This window comes from Cyprinus carpio, chromosome A6 (assembly GCF_018340385.1).
Source record: "Cyprinus carpio isolate SPL01 chromosome A6, ASM1834038v1, whole genome shotgun sequence".
NCBI lineage: Eukaryota > Metazoa > Chordata > Actinopteri > Cypriniformes > Cyprinidae > Cyprinus > Cyprinus carpio.
In genome coordinates, this window is record NC_056577.1 from 27,169,784 (window position 1) to 27,183,926 (window position 14,143).

Consider the following 14,143-nt stretch of genomic DNA (forward strand, 5'->3'; position numbering starts at 1 on the left):
ATGAATAATAATCTTTGACATGTTGAGGGTTGCGGTAAACAGCTATATGTCTGGATGGGACTCTTAAGAGCAGTAAAAACAAGTGTGTTTCTCTTTAACAATCTGTGCAAACTATCTTACAAAGGAAAACTCTAATTTTAATCACCATTTTTCAGCTTCCTGCAAGGACAAATGTACACAGCAATATGTTATTATAATTTCTGAAGAGCAGTTACGGGGCGCCTGAAGCTAATCACTCCAATTTTGGGACCTGTTTTCCAAGAGTCAGATTACACAGACTTTGCTATGGCAACCTGAATACTCTTAGTCACAAGAAGGTACGAAATTTAACTAACCACTATAATTTTATCATCAGCACTGCTGGCAGGAAGTTTCCTCCCAGCATAGATAGTGAAAAGTGGGAGGAAAGGAAAAAAACCTCATGGGATTGGTCCAACAGATGCACGGTTGCCATCACAATGCTATCTTGTGTACACACTGACTTCATGCCAATCAAAAGCATAGTCAAAAATGGACTTGTGTTTTGAAGCAGTTTTTGAATTCTAACCAAAGTATTTTATGCTGTAGGTTCAAAGACGGCACATTAGATTTGCCCTCGGGCTTAAGGGTCTGATCGTGGTGTCAAGAATGATGTTGTCTCTAATCTTCTGCGCTAAAAGTCTCTTGACTCCCAACTGAGCTCAGTCAGGTTTATTTTCCCCATCGATAGACTGTATGACATCCTATTGATATTCTGAGACATGAGTCCGTTTGCAAGAGTTTGGTTTGTATGACTGACATGGGTCGTAGGTGGAAAGTAGAGTATGGAAAATTGCTTTAACATCAACCAAACAAATCAAACACCTCAAAAAGCTTTAGTAGCGCACACTTTTAATGCTTTACAAAAAAGTTAATATTGAGTATTTTATATTTCACCAATATTGCCAGTTACCCTATGTATTTTTTTTTGCTCCATTAATGAAAATAGTTCCAAGTAAATTCAAAGCAGAATCATTAGATCGAAGTAGCATCTCAGAGCAACATAGCACAGCAGTGGCCTCCCTTCTTGAAAGAATCAACGATTTTTTGACTAATTGGTTCAGTGACAATCGCTTTTTGTGTTCCTGAATGAATTGATGCTTTTAAACGAAGCGACTTTGTTGCCTGAATGACTCAATGATTCACTCATAAAGACCACCTGAATGTGCAGATAAATACATTATAATGCAAATGAAATAAAACAAAACACTAGTGGACTAAGCAATCACACATTGAAAGCTACCGGAGATGCCCTGACCAGTTTCAACCCAGCACCTAGGTCTCTGGAACAGGAACACTGAGACCACAAGAGAATGGGGGTGCTCTCTTTTCCATCTGACAGATTAAGGTCAGATCACTTTCCATTGGGACAGAAGAAGTCACGGTTCTCCTCTTATAAGGAAAGGTTACTCCTCTTACCCAATTAATGAGGGGACAAGTAGGTCATTCCAAAGTTCTTAGCCCACCGCTACGGTGCAGAAGTCTCCTTGGAGCTCTGCTAATTGACATCAATTTTCCAGCAACTGTTTTTTTCAGCTGTGAATATTTTGCATTCAGACAACACGGTTGTCCAAGTCCAAAATGATGAATTGAAGCTACAATCTGGCACTGTTTTTTTCCCCCAATGTCAGAAGCCAATTAAACACATCCTGAGGGTTATCCTGGCTTTCACTGTATCTCCTCAGGGTTCTGCGTCTATGCTTTTAGGCTGGCAGCTCAGACGACAGTCAGCCACTTGTTTTTTTCCACCCAGGCGTAGAGTCTCGGTGCTAATATGATTCTTAGATGGATGCTGGATTACCCCTTTCCACCTCCCCATTGATTTCTCCTTGGGCCAGACTCCTGTGTTCTGATTTGTTAAGTGCTGGCACAGTGCACCCGAACCAGCTGTGGGTTTTTGTCCCAGCAGGAGCAGGATCTGCACAAAGACACTTCACCTGGAATACTCAATCTCTCCTCCAGATTCATCCTGCTTTGACATAAGCCCCCACAGCAATGCAGGTCACCATCTTCTCTGAAATAGATTTAAAACACCTGTGCACAGCTGAGACGAATTCCCTCTGCCTTCTGATCTCCTAATTAATTAGTCATCTGGGTTCCTTTGTGAAAAGACCAAGACGTGGTTCTCATCCTAAGCTATCGGTCCATGGTATTTCCTGCATGGCATCCGTGTCCATCTAACTGACAGTCCACAAATCTTCATTGAACCATTTAATCTCTCCCTGTCACAGACTAAACAATTAGCTCTGTCGGCGTCTTCAATTGTGACAGTGACACTACATCCAGCCGTCATCAGAGTCGCTCAACATCTCCCTCACTTCAACACTTTGTTCTTAAGGGCCTTATACATATCTGATGACCGGTCACCTCAGACAATGTGGCTCACGAGCTGCAGGATGCAACAGCTTCCATCAAATCACACTGAGAGATGTGTTGAGGGAAGGTGATAGCTGACAGTTTTGTCGTGTCTTCTTGTGTCTTGCTCTCTCAATCACAACAAATTTTCAGCAACACAAAGGGGAAACCTATTAACTCTTCTTCACAGACTGAGAAAAAAAAACTCAGAGGAAATAATGAATGGGACTTGCATGTATAATTCATCCAAAAACTTTAATTCAGTCATCATTTACTCTCTCTTACTGTTATAATAGTCATTGTGCAGACAAAAACAGTTGAAAATTCTTCAAAATATCTTATTTTGTGCTGCATATTAGAAAGAAAATCATAAAATTTTGGAACCACATGAGTCACATTTTGGCCCAAACTATTCCTTTCAAGTATGTATATATTTGGGTTAGTACAATTTCATAAGTGCTATTCTTTTTTATTTTATTTTTTTCTATTTATCAAAGAATCCTGAAAATTATTGAGCAGCACAACTGTTTTCAACATTAATAATAATCAGAAATGTTTCATGAGCACCAAATCAGCATATTAGATCATTTTCTGAAGGATCAAGACTAAAGCAATAGCTGCTGAAAATTCAGCTTTCCCATCACAGGAATTAAGATTTTAAATACAGTTCTTTTAAATTTCTTTAAAGTTCTTTCTCTTACAGCCCTGGTAAGAGACTTATTTCAAAAACATTAAAACATACTGACCCCAAACTTTTGAACGCTAGTGTATCATTAAAGCAAGGAACAGAATGAAACATTAACTTAATGAAATATTAAGTTATTAACTGAAAAAATACCCTTCAACCCTGATTGAATATGCAAGTGCGAATGACATTTGAAAGCTACAGATGAGACTTTTACGTGCTTTTGTATTCACTCTCAGAGTAAATGAATGAATTAGACTCTGATGACTTCATCACCTTTCACTGATTGTTGAGAATTTCTGATTGAATACATTTCAGTGCATTTAAGGGCAATGGTATGGAACATAAGATGATGATATATGCCTCAAAGCCCTTTTGAATTTTTCATTGACACTCCAACATCAAGGCAATGTGAGACGTGTGCACTACATATGTGTATTTTCAAACAGTTCCCTGAGAGATGCAATTACACTGCAACACTTCCACTCTTATTGGTGCTCCACAAGCTTAAGATTTGCCTGAATTTAAATGTGAGTTTGCATCAAATAAACTCCACTAACATATACAAGTGTGAATAGTCAATGCAATACACCTCATGCAGCAAGCCATTGGGTTTGTTGACATCTTTTACCCATCAAATGCACAAATTTCCTATATAAAACATTTTTATGCAGCAATATATAAAAGTTATAGCAGAATAAATCGACTTGGATAATTGCATGTTGTATGACTCATCATCCTTTCCAGATATATTACCGTTTAGCAGCCATTACACTCCTCGTGGCCTTTCTGTATATAACAGAAATATCAATAAACCTATAACCGCCTCATCTACATAAAAGACTGCTTCTGATTCAATAGGAGACTTGAAGTACTTGCAGTCTTGCAGCTGTGTGTTAATTCTGACTACTTTCCCAACTTCTTTCTTTCAGCCAAGAAATAACTCATCTTTTATGTCCTGCCAGTTCATATAATTCGCACTGCATTTTAATTAGTGTTCAGAACAATCTCACCAAACAATTTGAAAGCTCTAATTTATATCTCAGTCTTGGAATAGCAGGCTAATTAACAGAGACACTAATTGGATTAATTCTGCGTGATCTGATTCCCAGAAAGAGACGGGAGGAGCGAGATAATGATAATGAGAATGAAACTAAAATTTTTCCCCCCGTCTATCTCAGGCCTGGCAATGCAAAGAGATACACAACTATATCATCTTCTGATTTATTTTTAATCAAACTTTAATTGTAAATAACTAGGGACTGAAACTGGAAGTGGCTGTATGTAACTTATTTTATTGATGATAAAAACACATCTAGGATTATTATGATGTTTGTGTTGCCCTAAGGCCTGAATTTATGAATGAAAGAAGAGATGGAGGGACTGGATAGTGTAAAAATACTAATAATGCAATACAAGTCCGTAGATGCAAATTCAACATCAACAAATGCAAAAGAAATTGAAAGCCCATTTGGAATTATCTACATTTCTTCATGTATAATCTTGTAAAATGACATCTGATTATCATCTAAGTCTTATTTAACAAGCATCACACGAAATAAATTAGAAAAATGTTGTAAAACGTTGCTCATGTGGTTGCTAGGGTAGTTACTTACAGGTCCTGGTCAAAAAAAGACTATAATATTCTGGCCCTAGCAAGGATAATAATGCTCGCCTTAGCAAATGCCTCTAAATATCAAATCGCTGATGGAAAAAGTAAGTGCATATCAGTGATAATGGTCTCTTGAAAAGACGGTAATTGGAATTCAGGTGGGTTTGATTTGACCTGCCATATTGCAAAAAAAGGAGGAAAAAGGTTTTGGTTACATGCACTATGCTCTAGCAGAAATTTCAATTCAATTTCAGAAGACATTTAGCTGTTTTTCGTAGGAGTGAGTTCCCTGTAAAGATAGGTGCAAAGGCACTCTGTCGGATCCCTAAAAAGTGACTACGAACCACAGGATGTCAGTTACAACATCTGTTCAAAAGTCTAACATTACAAAAACATGAGGCTGGAAGTGTTGTTCCTAAGAGAAAAGGAAACTGTTTTTTCTTTCGAAAATGAAGTCTCAGTCCATGGCAGAAATAATATTCTAAATCAGTATTTCATCTTTTGTTTCAGTAAAAAATAAATAATAATAATAATAAAAACATGACACATACATTAAATTTTGTTTATATATCAAAATGTGCATAAATGTAGCTAAATTTAATTAGGTTCCTGCTTAAAATAAGGGGAACAAACATAATGCTTTAATATCTTCTGCATTTTTTAATTATTATTAATTTTATGTTCATATATATATATATATATATATATATATATATATATATATATATATATATTTATTTATTTTTTTTTTTCTGGAAAATTGTCTCAAGTTTGCTAATGAGTACCCAGATGTACTTCTGGAACAATCTTCTATAGATAAATGAGACAAAAATGGAACTTTCTGGAACATATTACAGCGTTACGTAACAGAACAAAGAAGCGAAAATCAGAATCAACTGTGAGTAAAACATCCGCAGGCAAGATGATGCAAATGCTTCCAAATATGCAGTGCAACATTCAGATCTCTTTTGGAGGGAAAAACCAGGAACGCAGGCCATAAAACTGTTTTATGACTCGTGTACGTATTGAGCACCATCTGTTTGGGCTAGCTGAGTCATTTAGCTCAACAGTTACCACTCTGTGTCACATTCCCTTCAGTCCGACGGGCACATGTTTGTCTCAATCCACTATCTTTGTTACCAGCCGTAATCCCATTAACCTTGCAGATAAATAACCTGACTGTGGTTGCCACGGGAACGCTGACTGTGTGGAGATTGCCTTGTCATGTCTGTTTTGTCCCCCCTGAGAAAATGGGACACGTAGCGCAAGCTTTGGCAGCCGTCACACTTTTTGGCAAGGCTCCGCTCACCAGTCGTGTTCAATCTAACCCTCTGTGGTCTGTACACCGCGCACGGTCGACAGGAAACAAACATGCGACGCTGATGCGATTGATAGTGACAGTGGAGCTGGTTGGGGTTTGAACGGGAGACCTGCTGTTATTGCCACTTTTCCAGGGTCATTGATAGCTGCAAATGATGCGAAAAACAGGCCAGATCGGATCTAAATCTGGACAAATAAAGGTACAGCAAAGTTACAAATCAATGAGATTCGGTCACAGATTGTAAAGCATTATTCGGTAAAAGAGGCTTGTTATTCGAAAGACTTAGTTGTGCCTGCCATGAGCTTCACTGGAGGAGTGACTCATAAATGAACAAGCAAATGATTGTTACGCTTCAAAAAGAATTAAACATGTTAGTCAAGGGAAATCTTTGTGAACCGATTATAGATATGCATATTCAGATGGGTGACTAGAACTAGAAGTATTAATATTCATGGTAAAAATATGCTAAATGTTCTTAATTCAAAGAGAAATGAGAAGCAATAAACAATCTGTCTTAAAGGATTAGATCACACAAAAACAAAAATGCTGCCATTATTTAGACACCCTCATTTCAAGCACGTAGAGTCTTTCCTCTGTGAAACATAAAAAGAAAAACTGTATTAAAAGTATAACAAGTAGTCAATATGACTAAATCTTCTGAAGGCATGTGAAATGATTCAGTTCTCAAGTTCATCTCACTGACTCCCCCGCCCCTCTGGAGGTCTGCACAAATCTATCCCATGGCTTCAGAAGACTTGAAATATAACTCATGAATTGAATTTTATGACACTTTAATGCTGTTTTTGCATCCTTGTTAAGACCTGAAAGCCCGAGCCTTCATTGTAACTGCATGGAAAAGAGTGACTAATATAATTCATTAAAATTTCTCCTAAATTTCACCCACGGATGAAGGAAAGTCATGCGTGTCTGGAGCAGCGTAAGCGTGCATGAATTCCTTTAATAATTCAATTCAAATGTTTGAATCAGTTTGATGGACTCTACAAAAATCAAGATAAGTTTAGTTATTCCAAACAATTCATATAGATATAAAATACTTTGCATCTTAAAGAGTTAAATTACAACTGCTGTTTGGATGCATTATGACTGCTTTTGTAACCAAGCCAATTTTCTTTAATGTTCTCACATTTACCTCAAAACGTCTTCAATAATACAAAGAAAATGGAAAATGCACAATGCCTCTTTTCTTGTCCTAATTGTTTGAAAGAGGATCTTAGTTTTAACTACTCTGAGCTGTTCAGTCGCAGAAAATTGTTAAAGCTTTGAAACTTTTTGGAATGAAAAACACTTTCAGAGTACGGGTATGACAGAGTATGACATTTCATATCTGAGACATGTTATGAGGTAAAAACTGAAGGCCCTGCTTATAAAAAATAACAGTCTTAGGGCAATAAAAAAAGGAATGAATGATACCTCAAATCCTGTGGCTTGAGGAAAGCTATAATAATACTTTTCTAAGCAATCAGACACATGATTTTTAACTAGTGGAAAGTAAACAGGTGAAAAAAGTCTCTCAAGTCTCTTCAAATGACTCTAACAGTTGTTTGACAAAAAAAAAAAAAAAAAAATCAATGACCAATAAGATACATAAGAACTGATTTGTACTTATACCACCATTCATAAGTTTGGGGCCAGTAAGATTTTTATTATTTTTGATACTTAATATTTATTCAGCAAGGACATGTTAAACTGATTAAATGTAATAGTAAAGACTCTTATGTTTTTACAAATAAATGCTGTTTGTGTCATGGTTTCCCCAAAAATATTAAGCAGCACAACTGTCTTCAAAATTGATAATAATAAGCACCAAATCAGCATATTAAAATGATTTCTGAAGGATGACGTGGCACTGAAGACTGGAGTAATGGCTGCTTTGCCATTACAGGAATAAATCATATTTTAAAATGTATTAAAAAAAAAAACTATTATTTTAAAATCTAATTATATTTACTCATTTTTTATCAATAAATGCAGCCTTGGAGAGCATAAAAGGCTTATTTCAAAATATCACACAGGCCCCCAACTGTTGAAGTACTGCAGTTTTTACTCTTGAGATGTGTTGTGAGGCATATTATACTCATACATAATCCGTCTAAAAGCTTCCTTTATATCAAGAATGGCATGTTCTAGAACACTAATCTTTCACCCATTCTTCTAAATTATCTTGGCTGCGTTCCACTTGCATGGTGAAACAGTAAGGAAATGATAAATCAAAGGTCTATTTGCGTCTAATTAGCTGGTGAATGGCATTCCAGACAAAACAAGGTCCGCCTTTAGATTTATCAGCCTCCATCTTAAGATACTTTACTATGTAAAAAAAATTCCTTTCCTGTTCTGAGTAGTTATATGGAGAGTTCAAGTGAACTGAATGCTGTCCCACACCCTGTGAAACTTTATTTAGGAGGCTGAAACTTTGGGTTTCAGTTCCTAGAAGTTTAATGGTTTGGAACATTCTGTTTTAATTGCATTTACATCTCTTTACTGATTTTACAACTCCCAAAATCTTAATAGTATTTTATGGATCTTGTGATCAAAAAAAAAGTCCTGTCTCCACTATGAATACGTTTTGATGACAAAAAGCGTAAAAATATTTGGAAGTAAACAGGAACAGTGATTTTTCTGGGCATCTATAATAAAGAATATGTTCTTATGTATTCTTCTATTATTCCGGCATATCATGAATTATGAATAACCGAGGATATGGCTGTAGCCACGGGCGCTGTGAGAAGGATTCACACAGAAGAAAAACTACAACAAGAAACTTAACTGTGAATTCAAATTAAAAGGTCAATAATTATCTGGTATTTTCTGGACAATAACTATCTAGCATGTAGCTGCATGTTCTACAGTCCACCCTCCAGTGTGTTCATTTCCTCTCCTCCTGTTCAGACAGAGAGATATGATCACTTTCATTGTATGCAGAGGCTATGTTATGGGTGGGGAGGAAGGTTTCACCAAACAAATCCCTCCTCACACAGGGTCACGTTAACAAAACCCTTGTGTTGGCAGGGAGGGTAACCTTAGATTTCTCTTAGCCTGCCAGGCTGCACGTAACTGCTTAAACTTAAATACCAATCTGAGCTTTTTCTAGCACTTATATGGCTACAAACAATAACACTCGTAGAAAGGAATTTTTTTATTTATTTTTTTTTTTTACTAGTAGAACCAGTAAATTCATAGAGATCTCAACAAATTACACAAACTGTGCTCTTTGACAGAATTACATGACAGATATGACTGTAAGAGATGTCTCTTCTATGACATTGCCAGGATCATAATCAAAAACAGTCAAGGTCAACAGTCTAACATGCACTTTTTAAGCCAATCAGAAATTCTCTGTGCCTGTCAATCATTTGCACACACACACACACACACACACACACACACACACACACACACAAACACACACACACTCACACACTCACACACTCAAAGAGTTTACCTGTTAATAAACTACATTTTCAATTCAAGTCCATCTCAAATGCTTTTTTATATATGACAAATACAGCAACGACTTCTGAAAAATAACAGACTTGACAAATCGTTTGCTTATGGTACTGAAATGTGCTTTTAAAGCTGATACTTTTACAAATAACTAAATGATTAAATTATTTACTAAATAAAACCATGAAATAAAAGAGGAAACTTTAATTTGCCTTGAAGAGTTCAGACAGGGATGATGCAACTTGCATTTCACTTCCATTAAATTGTGGATATTTGCCAATATATGAAGAATTCCCAGGAGTTTTTTACATGTTATTTTCACCACTGTTAAAATAAAATAATTAGGGGTGTAATGGTATGGAAGTCACGGCTTGGTTCATGCAGTGTGACGACGAATGCAGTCAGTCACAAGCAATCAATCCAGAAGGGGTGCGTACGTGGTAATGCAACGCTAACCGTCACAACAGGAAAGAGCAGAAGAAGAGACAATCTACGCACCAACCCAAAACAAGAACGGTGAGCTCAGATGGCACGCAAGAGCTCCAAGAACCGCCTGCTTGTTTTAAATCAGCTGTGTGGGAAAGTTGCGGGCTCTAGAGATGCACCCGTCCACCAGCCATAAATTGGAAAAAATCAGTTTTTTTTTTGGCCGATCTCTATTCCGGAACTGCACACAAACTGCACTGCGATCATTTCCCAAAATGTAATTTGTGTAGAAAATTCATTATTATAAGTCTGTAAACAGGAGGCTAACAGAAGCAAGAAATGCTTAAGGCAGACACAAAGAGGAGAAAATACCATAACAGGGAGATCAAGGTAACTTTTTGCAATGTGCAAAATATTGGAGGAAAAATATAAATATTGAATCGGGGGTGGTGAGTTATATGATTGTATCTCAGAGGGGAACTTACGATCTTCAGAAAGGTTTTGATTGCATTTTCTTTTACACTGACCTGCATATAATGCATATTGCAGCACTGCTTTGTTTACAGCAGTAATCAAGGAAATGTTATATCGCTGCTGTTCCATAAACGCCACCTGCTGTCAGAGAATAAATTTGCATTTTCATTCAGATTGTCTGCAGTTTTTGTTTTGTGCAGGTGTTTTAAGTAGCATAATCAAATCAAAAGTCAGACCATTCTGTTTTTGCTTTAAATCTTGAAATTACATAATTATCTAATTAAAATCAACAACTGCTCATGCTACATGTATGTAGCACGACTGTCTATTCAAAATAAATGGAAGACAAATAGCATTGGGTATTTGTTGCCTTTTCCTGTTGTACCGAACCAACGTATTGAACCGTGACTTCTGTGTACCATTACACCCCTAATATATATATATATATATGTGGAGGTGGTAATATCCTGTTCTGGGGGTGTTTGTCTGCAGCAGGGACTGGAGCACTTGTCGGGATAGAAGGAAAAATGGATGGAGGAAAATACAACCCCCACCCCTGGAATGTGATCGCGAATGAACCAAGGGGGACCCCGCTCCCTACCTCGCACCGGGCCCCGCGTCAGGTAAGGATGGCCCTGAGTATAAGATATCTTCACAATTATGCATATATGATGCAGTTTTCTTCAGAATTTCTACCACTGCATATTTTCTCTAAACATTCAATTACTTCACTCCACTTTTAAACAGCCTGGAATACAAATCCTCTTTTGGATACATGCTCCTTTCTCTGAGTAACCAGAAAACATCTAAGATCATTCTAAGCATCTCCTTCTGTTGCGCTATATTCCATTATGTTAAACAGATCCTATCTCATTTGAATTCTTAATAAAACTTGTTTTTTTCCAGAAAGGACAGGCACTTTGCCACAAAAAGCTTCGAGGATGATATAGGAGCCGGATTTCTCACACAAATTGGTTCCCGTCTTAGCAATTTATCATTGCAAATTATGAGAACTCGTCTTGCATAACCATCTAGGTTGGCCATCTTGACCCATCAATCACAGAGGGTTGCCAGGGACACAGAAAAATGATTCTGGGGAATGTCGATCTGACTTATTTTAGCACGCAACCACAACAGGCTGTCATGGTGCTGCATTTACATCACATAAATGCCTGGGAACGACCACTGAAATCCTTAGCTAGCTCATAATCCCTAAATTTTGAAGTTATGAACTATTATGCAGTTAAAAATGGAACCGAAATGACCCAGAATTCACCCTAAAATGTTGAACAGTTCATGTAAACAAAATACGCAAACTGCTCCTGTAATAATAGCATGTTGGGACGATGAAGGCTGTCAAACACAGCTACTCTCTTTTTAGCACAAAGTGAATATTTGCTCAGACATATCAAGAGGAAAGGGGAGGGAAAGAGGTAGAAAGGGGAGCGAGAGAGAGAGAGAAGGAGTGGGAATGAGAGACTACTGGCAGAAGAAAATGAAAACCTGGCAGAATATGAGAGGAAAAATATGAGTAATGATGCGTGCCCATACCTCCTGGGGGAGACCCTGCAGTGTGGCATATTATCTGTCCCTTTTGAAAAATACCTCCACACACACGCACATTTTAAATAAACCATAATCAAATCTCACCTTGCAAGCTCTACAGTCATTTCCTGGGCTCCTTCCTCATTCGAATCCACACCTAGCAGTGCATATAGAGTCTTTTTGTCTTCTTAAATCTAATTACATCTAACAACTACTTTTACATAAATCTGCATTTATGAAGAGAATGAAAAGTGTTTAATTATGAAGTCATTTACATATGCAGCTGCAAAGGTGGTCACATTATGTTGACAGGCAATTAGTGGTATGTCTCAGCAATTAAAGAGACCTGACAATTAGCACTTGGATATGTCATTTTCTAAAGCAACACGGTATTGAACAGAGCTCCAAAAAGATCATATTGCCAGAGCCAGAATTGCAGGCGCATCTGTCACAAAAATAGCAACATTATTTGTTGTGTCACATGGGAGAGAGTAAAAAATTATAACAGCTTATGCCGAGCACGGACAAATTGCATCAGCAAAAAGGGGAAAAGTGGTCCAAACTCACATGTAGAGACAGAGAGACCAAATAGTCATATTTAAAAAGTTCTAAGCAGTAGTTTATATTGAGTTACAGTACAGCGCTAATGTGGGGATTGCTAGTTTAAAGGGATATATTACAAAAGTAATATGTATAAAATACATCCAATGAATCTGTTTCCCTCTGTCTGATGTAATTACGTTTTGAGGAAGTCAAAGGATGCATTCAGACCTAAATGGTTAAATATGTTACGTAACATTATATAATTACTGTCACATTATATAATCACTTCTAAATTTTGGTGCTGCTAATGCTTTTGAAACAATACACACAACCTTTTTAACAAAAAGAAGAGTAACATGTATCATGTGCATTTGAAAAAAGGTATTATGATGTAAAAAGTATATAACCGTTCAAAATTTGGGGGTTTGTAAGATTTTTTAAGCCTGCATTTATTTGATCAAAAATACAGTAAAACAGTAATATTCAAAAATATTATTACAATTCAATATTTTTTTTTAATATGTTTATAACTATTTTTATTCTGTTTTCTATTTTAACACATTTTAAACTGTCATTTATTCCTTTGATGTCAAAGCTGAATTTTCACTCTCACATGATCCTTCAGAAATCATATGATATTATATAATTTGGTGCTTACGAAACATTCCTTATTACCAATGTTGAAAACATTTATCTGATTAATATTTTGGAAACCATGATACATATTTTCATGATTCTTTGATGAATAGAAATGTCACAAAAGATGATTTATTTGAAATTGAATTCACTGTATCATTATAAATGTCTTTACAGTCACTTTTGGTCGATTTAATGCCTCCTTGCCTAATAAAAGTATTAATTTCTTTAAAAAAAAAAAAAACTCTCCCCAAACTTTGAACAGTAGTTAACATCACTTTACTACTTTAAAAAGCAAACTTTACAGGTCCAGGTACATCCTATAAAGTGTCTCATCATGCTATATAGAGCTTTATAAAGAGAATCACTTCCTGGAATGAAGTTCTGGAGCACAAAGCAAGAAACAGACTCCTACGTTCTTCATCCCTCACAGAACTGGAGACTTTTCTACTGTGAAGGATTGTGCAATATTCTACCCAAGATTGTTTGAAGCTATTCTAAGCTAAGGCAAAGGCTGGACCTGCACCTTATTAGGTTCTTGAGATCATTATATTGTGGGGGGGGGGGTCTGTTATTTTCCCCACTCTTCAATAAAGTTAGAAGGATCCTTTATAGGTCATTGGCATGTACATAAACAATGCTGATTTGTACATTACACGCCTAAATTGGGAAAATTACCAACAAAAGCCTACTTATCTTCTTTCCAAACTGAATAATGTCAAGCTAGAAAATGTGAGCTACAGAATAAAATGATGGTTGAACATCCTTTTTCCAAGCAGAAAGCAATCCATAGTATTAGCTAATCATTACAAGTGTCTTTTTTTAATGCTTCTTTTACATACTTATTGCATTATCTTACTGCATATAAATGCATAGGTATAAATCCTGAAATAGAGATTAGATGGGCTTTTTGGGCAATCTGTAATTGTTCCCGCACCTGTCAAGCTTTGATTTGCTTTTGCTCTGAAAAGGGGTTTAAAGGAGGGAAAAGGTAAAGAGGTAAAGCCAGCAGAATGCTTCTGGCATAGAAATTATTGTGAGAGCATGAAAGGTTTGAGTGGATTCT

At 36.6% G+C, this 14,143-nt stretch overlaps 1 protein-coding gene across 2 annotated transcripts in view; it reads right to left on the bottom strand.

Annotated features, from left to right (window-relative positions):
- Window positions 1-14,143, bottom strand: part of LOC109072050 (receptor-type tyrosine-protein phosphatase gamma-like) — a 74,961-nt gene that overhangs the window by 38,040 nt on the left and 22,778 nt on the right. The gene's annotated exons all lie outside the window — the stretch shown is intronic.